Raw genomic sequence first — 10,982 nt, 5'->3', positions numbered from 1 at the left:
GAGGAAAGTTGGACGGCATGGAACAGACCTCTCCACCTGTTCAAATGTGCCCAAGTCTCAAGCCTGATTTCTGTCCCCAAACCCAAACCTTCTGCGATTCCTTGACTTCCCTTTCTCTGACCACACAACCAAGTAATTACTGATTTTCATGGTAAATATTTGTGGGTCAGTTCTCTTCTGCTAGGCTGCAAGCTTTATGAGCTAGGACCACAGTTTAGCTATTGATGCACCTCCTGCATCTCTTTGCGAAGGGCTTAGTGGCCAGAGGCAGTTAGTATAGACTGGTTAAGGAGGGAAAGAGTACAGCCAGTTGTTTGGAACAGGACCCAGTGTCCAAGAGATAGGTATAAGGAGGAAACCCATATTTCACTCCTTCCCTCTGGTGATTTGTGTTTGGCTAGGGTTGGGAAGAGGGAAGCCAGTAGGGAGAATACATAAAGTGTGGAGGACATGTTTGTCTGTCCACCCTCTCCTTGGGGATACCACCCTCCTCATTCTGAGGGTCTGGATGCAGGTAGGCATGTGATGCACCTGAGTGTTCATGTGACTGGGCCTGGCCAATCAGAGTTCTCACTACTCTATGCCCAGTGACTCACTACTCTGTGCCCAGTGATTGGCTTAGAGCTGGGCAACTGGACCAATCAGAGTCCTCTCAGGATTTTGCTGGAATACTGAAGAAAAAGGATCCTTCTGTCCTCAGGAAGAGCCAGTGATGAGGGTGACTCAAGGCTGTCAGTGACTGGCTTTATCAGTATGGGGAGCAGAGCCAGGAGATGGAGGAAGAGGCCCATTCCAAACTGGTGTTTTGACGCAACAGCAACATGTGATTCAGCAGTGCTTGAAGCCAACTTGCTTCTTGAATCTCCCAGTTTTATCAGCCAATAGAGTCCCTCCCCTGTTTCTTTCTCTCTCTCCACCACCTCTCTTTTTCTCTCTCTCCTTCCCTTCTTCCCTATCTTTCCTTCTTCCCTCCTTTTCTCCCTCCTCCCTCCCTCCCTCCCTTCTTTCTTCTTTCCTCCCTCCCTTCCTTCCTTCCTCCCTTCCTTCCTTCCTTCCTTCCTTCCTTCCTTCCTTCCTTCCTTCCTTCCTTTAAATTAAGACCAATAATTTGTAATGGAAAGAAACCTGACTAATACATGGAGGGAATAGTCAGTGTGATACTCAGGCTCTGGTTTTAAAAAAGAACTATAAGTACTATGGTGAAAATGGGTGACATGCTAGCACCTGGGGTAGAAGGGGGCAGACTTCCTTAAATTGTGAGTAAAGAGGTCTCTCTGAATGGCAGAAAGGAGCCAGCCATGAGAAGATCTGGATAGCACCCCAGGCTGAGGCATCTGCAAAGGCTCTGAGGACAGAGGAGCTTGAGTTCTTGAGGCACAGAATAAAGCCACCTCAGCCAAATGAGCAAGGGGGAGACTGACAGAACTAGACAGATGGGGACTTCAGATTTCATTCCAGGAAGGATATCACTGGGGAGCAAAGTGATCTGATCAGCTCTGGCTGCTATGAGGAGAAGGGCTCATAGGGGGAGGCTGATGCAATAGGGCAGTGAATGGTGACTTGGACTGAAGTGGGTGGAGGATATCCAGAGAAGAGGGTGGATCTGCATGTACTTTGGAAGGAGAGCCCACAGAAGTTATTGGTGCACTGGATGTAGGAAGTGAAGGAATGAGAAATTAGATAGTTCCTGAAATGATGAACTCTAAGGTAGCAACAAGTTTGGTGCATATATGTGAAGTACCAACATAAATGGGCTTTGGAAAGTTGAAAGTGCCAAACACTGCCTCTGGGCCATTATCTTTTGGAGGGTAGGAGCTGGGCTCAGAGTGGGCTGGATGACTGGGTGGGTGGCTGGGTGGGCAAGAGGTTTGGTGAGTAGATTTGGGGATGGAGGAGTGCAGGGGAGGGTGAAGGGTTGGATGAGTGTATGCATGGAGGACAGGCTATATCTACTTTGGATGTCAAGACCATATCAATCTTCCACTGCTGGAAGAGAAGGACTTAACCTCCTCCAAACTGGACTAACAGTTTGTCTTAAGCAAACACTAACTACACAGGAGGCTCAACGGAGGCTGGTTTAAAAGGCATTCAGCTTGGCACTCTTGGCCTGGAGAAAGGTAAGGTAGAAACTTAGACACTACATGTCCATGAGTCTGGAAACCAGAAGCACAGCTTCCTACCAGCACCTGTCACCACGTGGGAATAGGAAGGATAGTGGGGTTGCATCCAGCCCAGCTCTTGCCTTCTCCTGGCCTGGCCTGGCCTGTGAACTCACTTGGGAGGTCTGCCAGGCTCGTCTCACAGGTCCAGGGCAAAGCAGCAGGCATCCACATTGAGAGTGTCTGTGGACAAACAAAGGGAAATACCCCCCTCTAATCACACCCCCCAAACAAACCCTGTGAAGACCTAAAGGATGGTTCTATGTGGATATCTGAGGGTCTAGATTCCAGCCTCATGCAGTTCTTCACTCCTTAATTAACTCGATCAACTGCAGGCCTTCTCTGGGCCTTCTCAGAGATTCAGAAATCTCTAAATCTTCTACATAGAAATTTTATAAAATATAATTCTCTTGGTTATTTTAAAGATTTATGCTTTACAAAAACACAAGTTTATTAAAGTATGATTTACATAGTGTAACATTTATCAATTTTAAGTATATAAATCAGTGATTTTTAGTAAATTTACAGAATTATATAATCATCACCACAATCCAATTTTAGAACATTTTCATCACTTTAAAAAGATCCTTGTGTCTACTTTTACCCCGAGCCCCGCACAACTATTAATCTGCTCTTTGTCTCTATAGACTTGCCTCTTCTGAATGTTTCATATAAATATGTGATCTTGTGCACCTGACATCTTTTACTCAGGATAATGTTTTTGAGGTTCTTTCAGGATGTAATCTTACTTTTCCGTATAATCTCCCAACAAATTCCCACATTTGTTTTAGACACACTGGATTTGAATGAGGTTCATCCCAATTTTCAAAGCTTGTATTTTCAATGTAAATTTTGGAAAAGTCTAGATTCTTAGATACATAAAGCATATGTCTGGTTGGCTGGCTGGGTCTTCCTGGGCCAAATGACTGGCCACTTATGTTTACCATTCCTTTAAAAATTGTTTGTTTGCCCTGGCCAGGTGACTTGGTTGGTTGTGGGTTCGATTCCCAGTCAGGGCACATGACTGGGTTGCAGGATCGATCCCCAGTTGGGGCATGTACAGGAGGCAAATAATGGATGTCTCTCTCTCTCTCTCTCTCTCTCTCTCTCTCTCTCCCTCTCTCCCTCTCCCTTCCTCTCTCTCTAAAATTAAGTTTAAAAAACCACACATATCCTCAGGTGAGAATTTTAAAAAATGTTTGCTCTCCACTCTACCCCAGAAAACAGGTGCTGTGCCCCCTTCAGCAGAGTGGCAATGGACTACTTCAGTAGCCACAGGGTTTTGTTTGTTTGTTTTAAACTCACAGCACAGCTTTTTGTCTGGGACATGTCTAGGAGAGAAGCCATTTTTGAGTAAAGGGTGAGCCAAGATACAAACATTTACAGCCACCCACAGGCCGGCCTGAAACATGTGCCTGAAGCATCAGGCTACATTTGTCCAGGAGTCTTTTCACCCAACAGACATTGGCAACCCACTGTGTCCCAAGTGTGTACTAGGCATTGAGGACACAGAGGTGAACACAACTGACATAGATCTGCTTTCCTCAATGTGTCACCTCTGGCAAATGTTCATGTAACTTCCCTGGCCTTGGTTTTCTCACCTGTAAAATGGAAAAATAGTAGTATTTGTTTTAGCCCCTCACAACTTTTATATAAAGTCCCAAGACTAAGACTTAGAACAGTGTCTGACACTTAATAAGTGCTCAGTAAGTGGCAGCTATATTATTATTATAGTTGACATTATTATGACACACTTTGTACTCAGACAATTAACGTTCTTTACAACAACACAGACCTGTATTTCAACAATCATAAAACAACCTTATGAATACTAAGTGGGCACTTTCTCAGGTTATTATGGTCACACAAGAGGAAGTGTTGAGCTTCACCTAGAGTGGGTGGGGAAGACTGGCCAGTCGTGGGCACTGTTCCAGACACTGACATGTCAAGTATATCTAACACCCCTGATTACTTTTTAACTACTCTGATTACTTACCAGTCACATGAAGAGATTAGCATCCAGTTCAACTTGGACTGTCCCCAGCACAGAGCCTCTGTGTCCCATGTGATGAGCTTCATGCCTGGTCTTGAAATCTGCCCTGCTCCTTCCCAGCACCACACCTTCGCGTGCGCTATGATCTCTACCCTTCCTTCCCTTTCTCTCCCATCTCGCCATCTGCATGCTGCTCATGTCTTGCCTGTTCCCAACGTTTTTTCCAAATCCCCCAGCTGACCTGGGCTCTTCCTTCACAGCTCTCAGGACTTTGCTGCATTAGGAAGTGACATGAAGACCCCTAGAATGCCAGCATCCTTATTTTATGGAGCTACAAACAAAGGCTCAGAGTGATGGGTACCTGTCCAACCTCTAGGAGTCTCCTGGACTGCTTCCTCCCTCTGACCAGCTTTGACCCACCCCCAAGACCTACAGTTCCTGGGTCCTAATACCGCTCCTGTCTGTCCGCCTCAGGCTCCTCAACCACCACTTAAGCCTGATCCACAATCATTTCTCAGCTTCCTGCCTTATCTTACCCCCCTCACTCTGGTGTCCCCAGCATAGTAAGAATGACCCTTCTAAAATCTAAACCTGCCATTCCCTCCCCCACTTAGAACTTCAGTGGCATCCCTCTGGCTCCAGAATAAAATCCACTTTCCAGACCAGCATCTGCTGCAGCTTCAACACCACTGCAGCCTCCAATCTCCCCACATTCCTCAGGTGCACCTTAAGAAGCTGCCCTGAAGTCTTTGAACTTACCATACCCCTCTTACCCCTGGGTGTTCGCACAGGCCTTTGCCGCTGCCTGGAATTCTTCCCACCCTCTTTCCTCTCACCCACACATGGCTTTGCCTGGGTGATATCTCCTTATCTTTCCTGCCTTGGGCTCCCATAGTTCTCCACCCAGGGCTGTAATTGCTTTTGTAACCATCTTCCCACATGTGTATCCTCAGCTCAGAGTGTAGTTCACAGCGCAGTGTCCCATAGATGGGGCAGCCAATGCTTGTTTGGATTGTCCTGTTCTTGTCGTTCCTTTAAGTTTATTGTAAAAGTCACATGAATTTCTCTGCCACTAGCCTTTGCCACTTAACTGTATTGAGGTTGTGGGGGCCTAGAAATAACTCTCCTCTCTTCCAAACAGTCAGAGACCAGGATGTCAGTTTTATTGCTGATGAGAGCTAAGCTAGAGAACTCAACCCTCCCAGAGGGACACATCCCCCAGGGATTGCTGCCACCTTCTAGAAGGAGGGGAAAAATGGTTGGAGAGGCTGGATCTTGATTGGATCAGGAGAAACCAGGAGCCCAGCCCCAGCCTGATCACCTGTGGCCAGGTGGCAGGGCCTCTGAGAACAGGGCGCTGCATCCCTATCCCTGGTTGGACTAGGGAAGGTGTATTTCTCAGAAGAAGAGGAAGATGTTGAATAAATGGAACAATAGTTTCTACTTTCCAGACCTCCTCAGGTTCATTCTTTCTGCTCTAGACACTACCTTTTAAGAGAAATATTCTAACCTAAGATCATGGTTCCCAACCTTTGAGGGCAAGGCTGTTTATAATGTAAAAAAATGTTTCTGCCTCCATCCCTGCTACCAGCCCATGAAAATGGCACTACTCCATTAAAAGCTTGGGGGTAATGGAAGAGATTCTGAGTTAACTACCAAATGTTCATGCCCTGCCTTTCCTTAGTTAACCGAATCCGAAGTTTTGGCTGAGCATTTTATAGCCAGTATAAAAGACTCTATTCACCTGCCTCCCTTGTAGCTAGGGTGTGGGCACATGGTAAGTTCTGGCCAATGGAGCACTGTGTGGACCTTAAAAGAGAGATATATGTCTTCCGTTCCCTCTTTCCTGCTGCCTGGAACATAGTCAGATCCGATGGCTGGAATGTTAGCAGCTATCCTTGACCATAAAGATAGAGCCACATTCTGAAGACTGCAGAGAAGAAATATAGACATTTCAATCTCTGCCATAATCGTGGAGTTTCCAGTCTATGTGAGAGAATAAGAAATGCTGATCTTGTTTTAATCTTGCTTGGGATTTTCCATTGTATGCAGCTGAATCTACCCTAAGGAACTTGGTACCAAAAGATTCAGAGAATCTTTGAGATAAGGCTCCCAGAAGTCTGTGGCCTGGAATTTGGAGCAATTAAATTAGAAAGCATATTGCAAAGGAAGTCGTGATGATGGGGGAGAGGGTGCAGGGGCATAGAAACCACGTCCACTGAGATGTAGTGGATAACTCTGGATGTTTAAGCAAAAGATGAGCAGACCAGAGAACACAGTTTGAGAGCTCTAGAGAAGAGTGGTAAAAGTTCTGGGTTTGTCTGGAGCATAGAAATGTTTGTAGGACAGAATCCACGACTAACTTTCTAAGTAGCTGAGAAATGGAGTGGGTGTGTACGCATGGAATGGATGGTGTGTTAGTCAGGGTTCTCCAGAAATAAATAAATGAATAAATAATATATATGTTTTACATATAAATGGAGAGAGAGAGAGAAAGATTATGAGGGATCACATGTATACTTCCTGGAGGCCCAGGAAAGCCGGTGGTGTAGTTTTAGTCCAAATCCAAAGGCCTGAGGACAGGGGAGACAGTGGTGTAAGTCCCAGTCTGCGTTCAAAGGCCCAAGAACCAGGAGCTCTGAAGTCCAAGGACAGGAGAAGATGGATGGCCCAGCTCACACAGACTGAATTTATACTTCGTCCACCTTTCTCTTTTATTCAGACCCTCAATAGGTGGGATGATGTCCGCCCCACTAGTGAGTGTGATCTTGCTTACTCAGTCTCCTGATTCTAATGCTAATCTCTACCAGATACACCCTCACAGACATACCCAGAAAGAATGTGTTACCAGCTATCTGGGCATTCCTTAGCTCAATCAAGTTGACACATACAATTAACCATCACAAGTGGCTAGCAGTTTTTGAACTGGCTAATATTTGATTAAATGATGTGATTCTAAGGAAAACTAGAGAAGGAACAAAAGCTGGGACTTTGGGCTAGAATTTCTAATGTCCACTATATCTCACAGAGGCCTGCAACAGTGCAAGGCACATAATATGTGCTCAGTACATCTTTGTTGGATGGATGAATGAACAAATGAATTAATGAATTAATATGCAGCCTAGAGACCCAATCTATTTTGATACAATCAAAAGAAAGAACAGATCATTTTTATTGAAAATATCTAAAGATTTGTCTCTACCCTTGAAATAAATGCCATTGACATTGCTGTGCACTGAAAACCCTTTGGCGGCATAAGTTCAAGACACCCTTGTCCCTTGGAGGACCACCCTCCTCTGGTACATTTGGGGAAAGGCACCCCCTGGGATCTGCTCTCGAGGCATCTGCAGGGAGGCTGTTCGCTCCATGCCTCTGGGAGTGACTACCGACAATACCAGAACTTCTGTCTTTCTCTGTGTGATCCTGCTACTATCATGGCCTCAATGGAGGAGCAAGAGGGGAGCCACGCTTCCTGCCATCCCTCCGCCCCTTAGTCCTGTAAAGACAGTAAGGAGGGTTATGAACATCTGAAAGGAGTTGTCGAATAAGAAAAAATTGAAGCTCCAGTGTAAATATGACACTTCCCATCAAGAGAAAACAACACAGCGATAGAGCAGCTTGCTGTCTGCCCCTGCGCACGTGTGGGTGCCCGGGTCTTGTCTCCTATTCACCTGCGCCCCAGTGTCCTCCTTGCTTCTAGTCCATAGGGTGGCTCTCCAGCACCCTTTAGGGGAACCCCTCCTTTACCCACAGGGTCTGGACTCACTTCAGGACAGAGTCCCTTCCTCAACAGTCAGAGGGACCTTATAATTTCCCTGCCTTACCTTTCCCAAAGCCCAAGGCATCCAATTTAAAATGACACTAAACTGAAATTGGGTGAAGAGTTTGGGGACAGTAGGATAGTCTAGGGAGATCCTGGTGCTCCGAAGCAGGCTCTGCTCTAAGGCTCCCTGCCTCCCCATTTTCCTAAACACACACACACACACACACACACACACACACACACACACACCACTCCTAAGGAGCAACAATAATCTCCAGGAACATCAGGGTTCAGACCCATTGAATTGTAGGGAAACCTCCCCCTAAATAGGTTACCTGCCATCTAGGAGAGAGCAGAGCCAGATCTGTTTCCCTTTTCTGCATCCTGTGCTGGCTGACCATCCTGGGAGAACGGCCACAGCACAGGAAATAGCCTCATTACCTTTGCTGCCTTCAAACCAGGCACCGTCCTTCGGTTCCAGAAGGTAGCAGAAGCTTTGAAACCCCTGCTTTCCCCTGGCCAGGTGCCCCGCACTAACCTCTGAAAGCAGAAGGAGGGCAAATGAGGATTTATGGCCTCCCTGCACATTGCAACCTCCTGGGTGGGCAAGAGTGTTGGTTCTTCCTGTTACAGATGCATGGGGGTGTATCAGGGGTCATGATTTATGGCACCACAGCAAGATTTCATCTGGAATAAAGTTACCTCCTATTCAGAGAAGGGAAGGGAGCTGCCCTGTGCCTTCCTGCAGCCCTTCCCCAATTCCAGCACAATCACTCTGGGAGAAAATGATCAATTTCTTCACAAAGACCTTTTCCTGCGGCAGACAGAGCTCCAGCAGCCTGGAGCACTGCACGAAGCGTCTGGCTTTTCATTTCCATTATTCAGGCACTCACTGCATTGTGGAAGGCTGAATAAGGCAAAATCATAATGCACAAGCTTTTATCTCAAGGGCTGGTATTTTTAGTATGAAAGCCAGGCCCAATGAAATTAAAATCTAAAAAATAAATAAATAAAAAGGATGGGAAAATATATTGAGGGTTAGATCATTGGCTGAGATTACACAGGCATTCTCCAGTTCTGAATCTCCATGGAATGGCTCTTATGGGTTTGGGGGGGCGGCGGGGGAGCTCATTTGGGGGCAGAGAGCGAGATGAAGGTCAGGAGGGAGCCATGGAAACGGGCCACCTCTGTATCCTTCTGACAAGGCCGGCTGCCAAGGCTGGTCTTACTGCCCCCAGCAGGCAGGAGGGCAGGGACCTGAAGTTTCTGAGCACCTACTATGTGGCCAGCCCTGTCCTGGGCACCCCTGTGCAGAGTCTCATTACTTCTCAGGAGGATGTGTGAGGCGGGTCCCATCACTCCCATTTTACAGGTGGTGAGACTGAAGCCCAGAAGAGCATCCTGACTTCCCCAGGTTACTCAGCTGAGAGTAGCAATGCCAGGAGTTAAGCTCCAGTCTGTCTGATGTTAAAGCTCTTGCTCCCTCCCATACCTGTCACCTCTACTGGCCAAGATTTGTCTTGCACACACCCCCCCCCCTGTGACAAAAACTTGTTTCTCTGGATTAAGAGGTAGCTGGCCTTAGAAAATAATGAAAGAGTGCTGACAGGCACCCAACTGGGGTGCCCCCTGTGAGCAGCTGGGTCAGCGCAGTCTGGGACTGGTAGTGGGACTGCAAGCCGGAGCCCCTAAACTCAGACCACAAGACAACACTGAGACAGTCTCCAGGGATCCAGGCAGGCAGCTCATGACTGTCCACATGGTCCTAGATTCAGGCCACCCGAGAGGTGGGCCTTGTCTAGGTGACAGTGGCACCAGGCTGCTGATCAGCTCACAGCTGAGGCAACCACTGTGCCAGGCCCCCAGGCCAAGAAACTCAGCCCAGCACCGAGTCAGTCCTGCCCAGTTGGAGAGGGCAGGTCTGTGACCCAGAGACCTGTTCCATGAGCCATCTCCCTGCAAGGAGGCAAGGTGAAAGTTCTTGGAGATGCAGTAGGGAGTGGAAGAAGGTCTTTGTACTTTAGAAACAGACAGACCTGGGTTCAACTCTCTGTGCTGCCTCTTATTGGCTGTGTGACCTGGGGCAAGTTACTTAAGCTCTCTGGCCTATCATGAGGATAACTAGAACAACCTCATGAAATTATTGTTAAATGAAATGAGACAAGTACTAAAAGCACTTAGCCCAGCACTCTCCTTGAGGCCCAGGCCCTGCTTTATCCCTGCAGCAGGTGTAGGGGTCTGCATGGAGTGAGTCCTCCATTCTCTTTCTCCTAGGGGAACAGTACAATAGCTGGAGCTACAAGCCAGGCACCTGCCTGCCCCTTCCCTGTGTATGCAAGCACCTCATGTCATACCCACCATGAGCAGTACTGTTACTAGGCTCACTGTACCACGAAGAAGTTGCCCAAGGTGGCCCAGCTAGTGCATGACAGCAGGGATTCCAGCTTGGCACGTGCGACTCTGGAGCAGCATTCTTTATGGCAATGCTCCATGTGCAAACACACACCGCGAGCAGGGCCCAGCGTTCACACTGTTTTTCTAGAGCCCATTTCATATGGACCCAGAGAGGGTGTGTGGATGTGCATGTGTACCTCTTCCAGGTCAAGTGTAAGGGGTGAGGTGCTGGGTGGGTCCTGCGGGTGCAACAGGAACTTGCACTAACTTTCTGCTTGTCTATCCTTAGGCAACCCATTGACTTCCTGGTTCTGGGCAGGAGAGCAGCTTCCAGGTTCTCACCTGCTTTCAAATGATCCCTCTGAGGCCATGAGATGGTCTCCTTCCAGCCTGGGTGACAACTGGCTCTGAAATCGTCCTCACCCTCTGTGAGAATGCGTTTTTGCTCTTCCACCAATGCGTTTCAGATTCTTCCATGGAGGGGAAGCCAGGCCTGGGATTTCTCTGGGTCCGCAGTTATCCTGGGAATACAACTGGATATTTAAGGAATCTCTACAAGAACTGAAAGCAAAATTGTGCATGCATGTGTATATGCCTGCAAGCATGGGCATGTTTCAATATGCTTCTTTGAGAAAGAGCATGCTTCCTACTTATAATGAGTGCTGTTTGGAGT

The sequence above is a fragment of the Myotis lucifugus genome, unplaced genomic scaffold, assembly GCF_000147115.1.
Source record: "Myotis lucifugus unplaced genomic scaffold, Myoluc2.0 scaffold_41, whole genome shotgun sequence".
Taxonomy (NCBI): domain Eukaryota; kingdom Metazoa; phylum Chordata; class Mammalia; order Chiroptera; family Vespertilionidae; genus Myotis; species Myotis lucifugus.
This window is presented reverse-complemented; position numbering follows the sequence as displayed.